This window comes from Euphorbia lathyris, chromosome 10 (assembly GCF_963576675.1).
Source record: "Euphorbia lathyris chromosome 10, ddEupLath1.1, whole genome shotgun sequence".
In the NCBI taxonomy this organism is placed as follows: domain Eukaryota; kingdom Viridiplantae; phylum Streptophyta; class Magnoliopsida; order Malpighiales; family Euphorbiaceae; genus Euphorbia; species Euphorbia lathyris.
Window position 1 is genome coordinate 49,917,878 of NC_088919.1, and position 11,117 is coordinate 49,928,994.

General features: G+C 34.7%; 1 long non-coding RNA gene across 2 annotated transcripts; it reads left to right on the plus strand.

Moving 5' to 3' along the window:
• The first annotated feature begins 6,409 nt into the window (after positions 1-6,409).
• On the plus strand, positions 6,410-10,580 carry LOC136208415 (uncharacterized). Of its 2 annotated transcripts, XR_010677120.1 has the most exons (5): positions 6,410-6,553; positions 6,699-6,765; positions 6,858-6,950; positions 9,698-9,907; positions 10,510-10,580. It is a non-coding gene; the product is annotated as an uncharacterized lncRNA (long non-coding RNA). The 2 variants fall into 2 exon arrangements; XR_010677119.1 differs by lacking the exon at positions 10,510-10,580 and having other exon boundaries at positions 9,698-10,063.
• Positions 10,581-11,117: the final 537 nt, after the last annotated feature.

Here is an 11,117-nt window from a genome sequence, read left to right on the forward strand (position 1 = left end):
AGAAGGATCTAGAAGACCTTCGGGAACAACTTCAAGATGAAGCTAATGAGTAGATTCGACAAACGTACAAGACAGCAGCTGGCTAAGGAAAACTTCCAGACAAAGTATTTCCTCTTTGGGTAAAGTTCAGACGACACAGTATGCTGTCTAGTTGACATTACCACAAATGGAGAGACACTCTGCCGAGCTGACCAAAAGCTGACCGAGGACAGAAGATACGTAAATCTGATTGGCCGAGAGCTCTGAGCAAGTCAGGATGACAACGACAGGAAGCCGTTTCCCTTCAACGGTTATTTCGAAATTCGAAATGACCGATGCCCAGACGTCTCTATAAATAGTGCCATCAAAAGCTTCATTCTACACAGAACTTGATCAAGTCATTACGCTGACCAAATTTCTACACAAGTTCTGCAAGCAAGAAGCAAAGCAAATCTTACACTACAATTCATACATTTGTGTAAAAGTCTAGAGTGATTATTTCAATCGTCTAAAGTGTCTTAGCAAATCATTGTATAGGACAAAACACTTATCATTTCTAGAGAATAGAAAGGAGAGGCTGAGTACTCGGTTATAGTACTCAGCAAAAGATTAGGATTGAGTAGAGGTATAGAGGAAGGTACTCTTGTTATACTCAGTTGCTAAGATTGTAAAAGGTTTGAGGCTCTACCTTTAAAGAGCTCAGTAGAGGATTCGAAATCTCGGAACGTGTTCCGGGGACAGGACGTAGGCTTAGAAGAAGCCGAACCTGGATAAATCTACTGAGTAAAGTATTTCTTACCTTTAACTCCTTATATATATTGCTTGCTTAAAATAACCAAAAACTGACCAAGTAAAGAGGTCAAGTTGAGTTGTGCGTGTTGAACATCTGAGCTCAGGAATAGACTCTAAGTACTATCTCATGACTCAAGCTAAGAAACTGACCTAGTCACCAGTTGACTAAGCCAGTATCTTGTTGTTTACTCAGCGCCGCTGTTAAAACCTTTTTCCTTAGAAAAAGAAGTCTGCCCTAATTGGAGAAAAAGTTTAAATAGTTCCTAACCCCCCCCTTGGAACTATACTTGCAACCTTATAAGGGACCAACAACTATGTCCTTTCTGATAAATGGCCAACCTAGTGGTTTTGTTAAACCTAACAGAGGGATTCGTCAAGGAGATCTGATATCCCCCTATTTATTCCTATTATGTGCTGAAGCATTCTCTGCTAATATCAGAAAAGCTGTTGTCAACCAATCGTAAATTGGATTTAAGGTTAGTAGTCAGGGGCCTATAATTTCACATTTATTTTTTACAGATGATTCTATGATTTTTGGGAAAGCTACATCGGGGAATATTACTACCATTCAGACACTTCTTTCTAAATATGAACAAGTTTCAGGTCAAACTGTTAATTTTGAGAAATCTGAATTTTTTTTCAGTTCGGCTGTTCCTATGGAAAATAAGGTTATGCTTGCACAACTTCTGAATGTTAAGGTCACTGGTGAATTCCCTAAGTATCTTTGGTTGCCAACAATAATTGGGCGCTAAAAAAAGATAGTTTTTGCATCTATTAAAGAACGCATTATGAAAAAAGTTAAATCCTGGGAGTCAAAAATTTTGTCGGTTGGGGGTCGTGAGGTTCTTATAAAAGCGGTTCTCCAGTCAATCCCTGGTTATATTATGTCATGCTTTCTATTACCAGAATCTTTCTGCAGGGATATTCAAAATATTATTAGTAAGTTCTGGTGGGGTGGTACTGAGGAAAAACGCCCTATTTATTGGTTAGCATGGGAGGCATTGTGTAAATCCAAATTCAGGGGAGGGTTGGGATTTCGGTGGCTTCGGTCTTTCAACATTGCTATGCTTGCTAAACAATGTTGGAAGCTCTATAAGGATCCTGATTCACTATGCTCTCGGGTGATTAAAGCCAAATATTACAATAACGGCAATTTTCTTACGGCTATGTTAGGTAATAACCCAAGCTTCTTCTGGCGAGGGATATGTGAGGCAAGGAAAGTATTTACTGAAGGTTTGATGTGGAGAGTTGGTAATGGTAATCGAATTCATATATGGGATGACAATTGGATCCCTGGACTTAATTGTAAAAAACCTTTGGTTTCGTTGGTAACCCCGAGACCAAATATGGTTAGTGATCTAATTGATTCTGATGGGTGTTCGTGGAGAAGAAGCCGGGTTTGTGAAGTTTTTAGGGAAGAGGAGGCTCGGGAGATTTTGAAAATCAAACTTAGTTTTAGAAAACCTCCGGACGATACATACTGGGGTTTGGATAAAACAGGTATGTTTACTGTGCGTTCATGTTACTATTTGGCCGAAGAGGTGAGATATAAGTTGGAAAGTCGAGCTTCATCTTCAATAACATGTTCGGATCATTGGAAGGTTATTTGGAAACTTAATGTACCACCTAAGATTCAACACTTCCTATGGAAAACCTTGAAAAATAAACTCCCTAGTTTATTAAATCTGCAGAAACGGAGTCTGAATGTCGATATCACTTGTACTCGATGTGGTCAAATGCCGGAGGATATTCATCATGCTCTTCTCAAATGTCCAAGTGTTAAAGAATTATGGCAAACTATAGCGTTACCAGCCCGTTTGGACAAGATTTACGCTACTGATACGTGGGAAGTTTTTATTTTTATGCTGCAGAATTTTTCTGTGCAGGAACAAATACGTGAATTATGGCTTTGTGGTGGTGTTGGTATAAGCGGAATCGATGGTTATATGTAGGTGAGGATATACCAAATTCGGTGGTATTGAAGAGTGTTGATGACTTGCAGCTTGAATGGACTACCTGTCCTGATCGTCTGCCGTTTTTCTGCCATCAAACATCAGTTGTTCCTCCTGGTACTGATAGAGGGAGTGTTCGTTGGGCTGCACCAGCTGCTGGAATTTATAAAATCAATTGTGATGCTTCCTGGGACGCGCTAACAGGAAGGACTCGTGTGGGTATTATTGCACGTGATGCGCAGGGTTATATTCTTGCATATGCTGGTCTTCCAGTTGCGGACTGTCATTCAGTGGAAGAAGCAGAGTTGGTCGGCATTTTAGAGTGTGTTCAATTTGCAAAAGATTGCTGTCTAAATCCAGTTATAATTGAGTCGGATGCGGAAAGTGTTATCAATCGATTGCAAAGTGGAGTTATCCCACAATCACTTCTTGCTTTTTTATATGCTGATGTTCTATCTCTTAGATCAGCTTTTTCATCTTGTCAGTTTCAATTTATTCATCGGGAAGACAATAAAGTAGCTCACGCTCTTGCTAGTTGGGCAAAGGACTTCAACTCCAAAATTGTTTTGATGGAGGATTGCCCGATGAGTGTATGAAGCTTAGTTTGTAATGATCAAATTAGCCTATAGGCTTAATATATTTATTAATCTTTCATCAAAAATAATAATAATAATACCTTTAAATGGGTATGGGTACCCGTGGGTATTCGTAAATCATATGAGATGGGAATGGGATTAAGATTGCTAATGGAACAGGCCTCGTTTTTCGAAATATCACACTCCATTTCTTTTAAAAGGTCACTCTGTCCTTTGAGACGAAATTCTCATGTCTTTTCATTTACATTCACCCAAGGTAATTTTTGGCGATTTCATCTCTTTCATCTCCCAAGTTTTCTTCATGTAATTTCTCAAGCTTTCTCATGTAAGTATCTTTCTTTTAACTTTCAGAGTTTTAATTTTACTTTCCCATTGTTCATGGTTCTGGGTTTGTAGTATGAGTAAAGATGATACTTGAGAATGTACGGAGAAGACTTTGAAAGTACCCAGTTAGAGTAACTTCCTCATGTGCATACAGTCAGTGTTCAACCCCCCAATCTAACTTTTGGAGAAGGGGAGGAAACTAGTTCCTCAGTCTCTAGGAAAAAAGGGATTAAATCCCTTAGGATGGAATCTACTGGATCTTTTGGTTTCCCATGAGGCTATTGAGGTTTTGAAAGGTCTATATCCTTGGCTGAAAGATCTTGAATGTATAATTCCCGGACCTCAACATTGTATGTCACAACTGCCTAACGGATGCTTCACGATCTATGTTAGCCACATTGAGAGGGGATTTCAGTATCCAGTTCCCGAGGTGATAAGATATATTCTACAATATTTTGAGATTCTAGTAGGTGAGCTTCATCCCAATGGGTGGATGGACATCCTTTATGACAGTTACTTGGTGAATAATATGAAGATCCCCTTTGGTCCTCGGGTCTTCCGTGCGTTACATTCAATAACTCAATGGATGGTAGAGGATCACGTTACCTTTTAGCGGAAGCTATGATACAGTCCTTTCCACTCGAAAACATCCAATATTCATGATTGGGTGAGCACGTATTTTTTCATCAAGGAAATGGATGGCGTACCTCTAGAATTCCTCAAATCATGGAACTGGAATCCGAAATCGAAACGACCTTAATCTTATAAGCCTAATGCTGAAGAGGCGAAGGCCGTGAAGCTGCTTCAGTCGATTCAAAAGGAGTTTTTTGGTCGTTTGGGGAGGTCTTGGAATTTATTAAGGCTGATGTGCCTTTGGTGGAGATGCGTGATAGGACTATAGACAATTTTACTTATAGTTTTTGCCTTGAAGGTAACTGTTTGATCTTTAATGATGTTTTTCTTTTTATCCCTTGGTAGGGAAGAGGTTAATACGACTTCTATCTATGCAGAACAAGGAAGGGTGGTGAAGGCGAAGAAAGCCCAATATAAACAAAAAGGTAAACGCATTTCCACTTCGGCGGATGAAGCGGTCCTCACCAATATCAATAGGCAGTCAGGAATCGGTTGGATATGCTCATTCTACTAGGAGTTTGGATCTTTTTGGCAGACCTGAGGTGCCCCAAAATCCTAGGCGTCCTTCTATCCTTGCGTCCATATCCGTTATGGCGGTAAACACCTTCTTATATTCCACGACATTCGGCTCAGTCTTGCATGTTGGTGTGGGAAACGAGCAAGGAGTGGAGTCCTTATAGTGCCGATCATAACTATCATGGCACGGTAGAAAAAAGAAAATACGACTCAAAAACTACCATAACTAAATTTTTCGGGTATCAAAAACCGACTTCAATCCATTTCTTTGAGGAACAAACGACTCACGATAAAAAAAAAAACAATTTTCCAGATTACGTGTATGTATAATTATATTGGTAACACAATATTTGCAAATAGACTATAGTCATATAATTATACACAACAGACGACATATAAATTTTAAAAACAATTTTTGATTATGTATCATAAATTAATAATCAATGAATTAAAAAAATATTTCTAATAATTATTTTTAACTACACGTTCATTCAAAATATATTAAAAACATATTTTGAATATCTAAAAATTAAAAAAATGTATAATAATATTTCATTAAAAAATACTTTTAATTAGAGATAGATCTCTAAAAATTTAATTTTTAGAATCCAAAAAAAGTTTTATATTTCTATAATTTAATTTTAATTTAAGTAATTTTCTAAGTATTTTTCACATATTAAAAACAATTACAGAAACCAAATTAATTCAATATCAATTATTCTGTACACCTAAAAATAAATTAAAAATCACGGAAAACCCCTGAAAATATTATGATTATGGTTGGACACCGATCAGACGTCGGGAAATGCCACACGCACCATACACGTTGTGCGTGTGGGTGACGGCGCGTGCAGGCCACGCGCCGCCTTTTGAAAGTCCGACGGCTTCCTGACTTTGTGCGGTGGGGGCTTTTGAGGTCTATGAGTTTGATAATATGGTCAGTTTCAGGTTTTACCAACTGGAAATATGCGTTATAAAGCAAACATACCCTAATTAGCGCGTGTTAAATTGCTTAAACGCGCTAGAAAATTCCACCAACCCATGGGGCGACTTCGACACTCCAAAAACATCCCGAGATACATTAAAAAACATAGTTATGAGACATGACTCAACCAAGCATGCATACATTTAAGCCTATTTCCAATTAATACCTAGGAATGGCAATGAGGCGGAGACTATTCAAAACTATGAGTATCTGAACCGATGGGGACGAGGAATAACCGAAAAAAGTAGGGATGGAGATAGGGACCAGGGATATTTGTTCCCGAAGCCTAAATGGGGATAGGAATGGAGATTGTATATCCATCCTATGGGAACCTCCCAATCACGTATAAATCTATGTGGGGATCCACGAAAAATCCATGTGGGGATCCCTAAATAAACTTCTTAATTTTTAAATAAAAAAGGTTGGTATACTGGCATACCGCCTTAATTTTATTATTAAACTTCTTCACTCATTGTTATTCACACATTCTACATATACGTTTTTTTTTACTTTTTAATTGTACAAAATTGCATATTAAAAACTAGAAAATTTTAAAAAGGAAAAGTTTTTTATATTCACACATAACCTAAATCCCCCCCCTTCCTTATCTCATTCAACCATTGTTAGGGGCGGCCGCCACTCTGCTCTCTCTTCCCCCATTCTACTCGCTATTTCGATTCACAAGCTTGACGGTTAAAGTGCAAGCAAAGGCGCAAAGGTGTTGGAACTCTTCGCTCTTTGTTGTTCTCTTCGATGATTCGTTCTTCCTCCAAATGGTAAATTTTTTTGTTTGATGCTTCATGACATTTTCTTGACATGATAATGGCCATTTATGGATTTTAAAGATGTGTTGATAAAGTTTAAATGTATTTATTCATCAATTAGAGCATTTTTAACACCACTCAGCAAACCCCTGTTTAGTAAAATTTGACGATCCAAGTAGCGATTCCTCTCCTCCAACATAGTGACATGGCTCGCTGAATTTTTGGTGATTCCTCTTTAGCTCATCTTTTTCACTAATTCAAGTTGGCTCTCCATTCTCTTTTTACATATTATTTTCTCTCTCATTTGCAATCGAAGGATACACTTTTGGCGATCTACGAGCTTGGACACGGTAACTCGAATTCTATTTCAGCTTCAACCTTCCTCCATCTCTTGTTCTATACTATTGAGGTTTGTTCCATCTATTATTTATTTCAATTAAAATAAAACTGAGTTTGGATGTTGGGTTGAGAATATGTGAAGGCTAAATGGGTTCAAATTGATATCTAGAAGCCTTGTTCATTTAAGGCAAACAACTTGGGTGTTGGGAAATTGGAGAAAGCATAGGTTTCTTATTTTGAAGGCTTGAGTCCATTGTTATGTTTTGCTAAAATTTGAAATTATAATTTGGTATTATTTGATTTAATTTTAGGTTATCTTTTGGTTGACTTCATTCTCTTAGATATGGAGGGGCTCAATGATATTTGTGTAGAAAATTGCCTATTATGGTGTCGTGAGTTTGAACAACTTGCATATTGACTCTTTTATAACAAATTCCTAGTTTTTGCTCTTTTTTTGAAATTGGTCTGATTTTATTTTGAGTTTTGAGGTTTCTCTAAGGAATTAGAGTCAATTGTGTGATTTTTGTATTTGTTTGAATTGTTTGAGCTCGAATTTAACTTTCGTGTAAATTACAAATATATTAAATTTTGTTTACGTGTTTTGTTTGTGCTTGAAATTTGTAATTATGAGAATTTATTGCCTTACATTTTTTTAGTTGGAGAATTGACTTTTCTAATTAATTCAATTGTTATACATGGAAGACTTAAACTTATATTATGAAGTTAGTCCAAGAATCTTATATGACTTTGAAGTTACTACTTGGCAGAACCAAACATTAATGTATGAATTTTAGTTTTTTTTTCAAACGCCAACCATGTTTAATTGTCAAAATAAATGCATTCTTAAGTTGACACTTTAGTATAATCTTTACTAACCACTTAATTTGTTGGTTTTTCTGATAAGCATATAACATTTTAGCTTGGCCTAATACATCAGCAGCTCCCTGAACTTGTCCAAAATAGTAGATTGGCTCCCTGAACTTTGTAAGTGTCTCACCAGCTCCCTGAACTTGCTTATTTCGTACCATCAGCTCCCTAAACTTGTCCATAAAAATATATTAGCTCCCTGAACTTTGCAAGTGTTTCACCAACTCCCTAAACTTGTTTATTCTGTAACAACTAAATACAAAAACTTAGTAAACCTAAATTCTAAAAATACGTCTTCATTTATTCGATGGGTAATTTTTTCGCTTCTCCTACCTTTCAACCTATTATAAGAGTTAATGTTGCATGTTTGAGAGATTAAATGGATGAGATCGAGAGTTAGTATTATGGTTTTTGTATTTAGTTGTTACAAAATAAGCAAGTTTGGGGAGTTTGTGAGACATTTGCAAAGTTCAGGGAGCTAATCTACATTTATAGACAAGGTTAGGGAGCTAGTGATACGAAATAAACAAGTTCAGGGAGCTGGTGAGACACTTGCAAAGTTCAGGGAGCCAATCTATTATTTTGGACAAGTTCAGAGAGCTGCTGATGTATTATGCCTTTTAGCTTTTTTTCCATATATGTAAAAACCAATGCCTATAATCTCATCCACATTTTCATAGCTAGCAACTCTGAAATAGTTTAAATATTGATTATCTTGACCATTGATTTTGGTTCTCTAGTTGTAACTTTTGTTCCATCTCTTATTATTTTCGGGAATCGGAGTCAAATGTGTGATTTTTGTATTTGTTTTACTTGTTTGAGTTCGAATCTAACTTTTGTGTATATTACAAATATATGGAATTTTGTTTCAGGTGTTTAGGTGCTTTGTTTGTGCTTGAAATTTGTAAATGATGAGGCTATATTGCCTTACATTTCTTAGTTGTAGAAAGACTTTCTAATTAATTCACTTGTTTATACATGGAAGACTTAAATATACTTTGTTGTATTGTGAAGTTAGTCCATGAATCTTAAATGACTTTGAAGTTACTGCTTGAAAGAATGAAACATTAATGTTTGAATTTTGAATTTTTTTTTCAAAGGCTAGCCATGTTTAGTTGTCCAAATAAAGACATTCTTAAGTTGACATTTGAGCATAATCTTTACTAACTGCTTAATTTGTTGGTTCTTCTGATAAGAATATAACATTTTAGCCTTTTTTTTTTTTTGTTTGTTTTTTCCATATATGCAAAAACCAATGCCTATGTTCTTATCCACATTTTCAGCTAACAACTGTGAAATAGTTTAAATATTGATTATCTTGACCACTGATTTTGGTTCTTTAGTTGGAACTCTTGTAATTAATGCATGATTTGGCATCTGATTCAACTAAGCTTGGTTACTTATGTTATGCCTTGATTTTTTGTTTGCTCAAGTTCCAAGATGAACTAATTGTTTTGATCACATGTTTTCTTTAGGGCTTATAATATGTAATTTTCATTACTTTATGTCATTGTCGATTCCAAAATGTTTACATGTAACCCTTAAAATGTATCATCTATTTATAAAAATAAAAATATAACGATTGGAATATGGTCGTTAAAATATAGTCGTTGGAATATGACCGTTAAAATATAGTCGTTGGAATATATCATTTAATAATCTCATCAAATTTTATGAATAAAATAAGAAAATAGAAAGTGGGATGACTAGTAGTGTTGGAGCAGAAACATGTTTTGTAACATCCTAAAAAAATATTTTAGTTCTTAAAAATTAATTAGATGAAATAATAAAAATAATTTAAATTTTATTGATAATTATTTTTAAAAGAAAATTAACCATATAAAGTACAAAAATAAAATATAATAATTATAGATTTAATTAACCTAATGATAAAGGTCATTATTGTCATTAAAAGTGTTATTTCAGAGATTGATATAAATATACAAACAGGAGGAAACCCTACGAGATAGAGGAGCCACAACTTGAGTTTATGGTGTTTTGGAGGAAATCCTACAGGATAGAGGAGCCAGAGCCACAACTTGAGTTTACTGTGTTTTGGAGGAAATCCTACGGGATAGAGGAGTCGCAACTTGAGTTTACAGTGTTTTGGAGGAAATCCTACGGGATAAAGGAGACGCAACTTGAGCTTACAGTGTTCTGGTAAGTTTTCTTACCTATGAATTGTACTAATTCTTAATATCTTATTGATTTTGATATTTCTATTAACTTTTGATTTGATGAGTACATGAACTAGGAAATGGAAGGTTTTAAAAGAATCAAATTGGAACTTTTATAGTTTTCTTTCTCTTTATCAGAATTGGGTTTTTCTTCTCATTAATTGGATTTGCTTTCTCTTTTTTGTTTTCTTGTTATTAATTATTTTTTTCTAAATAATATAAATTATTAATGAGAATTTTTACTTATTAATTAAAATTCTTCTTATACTACATATAAAATGGAAATATTCTTTTATGGCCAGAGTTGATGGAGAGTATACCTCAATTCTATTGGTTTAAATTCATGACTATTTCATACCCAAAACCTTCATTTTATAAATTACAAGTTCTAATTGTTTGGGCTATCAATGCTCTAGTTAATATTTTTCCATGTCAATGAATTAGAAGTTTACAAATTAGGTGTTCACTTATATATATATATATATACATGATCATAGTTAATTAAGGGAGTTCTTAATATCTATGTACATTTTAATGAAAATTTGATTATCAAATCATGAAGTGTTAAACATTCTCTTTGTACAGACTTCAAAGTTGAAGGTAGTAACGGCACGCCTGCACTGTATTTTGTTTTATTATGAGTGGATATGTGTAGCTTAATTTCTCTTAGGAAATCTAACCGTCAAAATGAGATCTGTGGATTCATAGATTGGGTTAATGATCTTCTTATATTGAGACCTTATCAATTGTTGCACTTTTTTTTATAGACTACATAAAATATTTATTATAAGAAATTGAATTTGGGAACATTGCTTTCAATGTAACTTTAAAAGGGCTTTCTAAAGATATTAGATACAAAGGAAATAACTTGCTCGTTAGAGTCAAATGGATAATTTTCCATATATATATATATATATATATATATATATATATATATATATATATGAGGTTGGTCTTAATTGTTGAAACACCTTTCCACATGATTTTGATTTGACAAAATTATTTGAGTATATGTTTAAAAATATTCTAAAACACACCAAGTTTAAATGCTTTGATTTATTACACTAATATGTTTGTTCAATGTTGAGTTAAATTATTTATAAGACATAAAGACTAAAAGGCTAAAGGCCCAAAGGAAAGTCGAAGGCCCAAGACAACTCGGTCCGTGTAAACAAAACGCTGTCGTTGTGGAC